An 848-nucleotide genomic window follows, 5' to 3' on the forward strand; every position below is an offset into this window, starting at 1 on the left:
TTCAGAGCCGGAGGAATCACTGAAGCCTGGTGATTCTCTCGTGCATAGTTCCCGTTCTCACCCTTTACATAGACAGGCTGCATGTTTATAAACAAACGAGAATAGTGCAGACAAAAGGAGCGGCCGGAACACTATATGTTGACGCTTCTGTTTTTCTTCGTCCACCGCCTTGAATAATAATCTTTACGAAGCAACTATTGAAAACTTGACCCCGTCTATAAAGAATGACTTCCGAAAAAAAAAAAAGAAATCATCTGAAAAGAATTTGTCATCTTTCTTTTCCTTCTTTTTTGTTCTTTATTTGTGTATAAATAAATAAACATTCCCTTCCATTTCACGCGAATAATTATTCGATTCCACGCCAACTGTCTTAACCGTGGCGCTCGAGCAATATCTATTTCTCTGAAAAAAAAAACTTACACGTATATTAGCGTTACGTCACAGTATTTCCCCAAAACATTTTGAGCGGAAAAATGTTTCTGCGCCCGTGAGGGCCATTTGAATTTCACAAACAGGTGGAAAGCCAGGTGATCGACTATCTCGCGCATTCTTCAAACTAAGCTTTCGCGTTGTCTGAACATTGTGCCTTTATTATAAAACAGTTTCACAAAATACTTCCATGTTTTTGAATGCTTAGCACCGAGGTAAAAATGCGCAAATCATAGTATTTGGGGGACATTTTTCACAAGAAACGTACTATCTTCCAAAATTTTATTTTCGCTAATGTGCTGCGCACAGGCTCTAATATTAAAAGCCTGACTTTGGCAAAAATGCTATTTTGGCCTATGTTTGGACGTTGGTAACACACTAAGATGGTTCATGAAAAAATACGCAGGAAAGCGGATATA

The sequence above is a fragment of the Dermacentor silvarum genome, chromosome 1 (assembly GCF_013339745.2).
Source record: "Dermacentor silvarum isolate Dsil-2018 chromosome 1, BIME_Dsil_1.4, whole genome shotgun sequence".
In the NCBI taxonomy this organism is placed as follows: Eukaryota; Metazoa; Arthropoda; class Arachnida; order Ixodida; family Ixodidae; genus Dermacentor; species Dermacentor silvarum.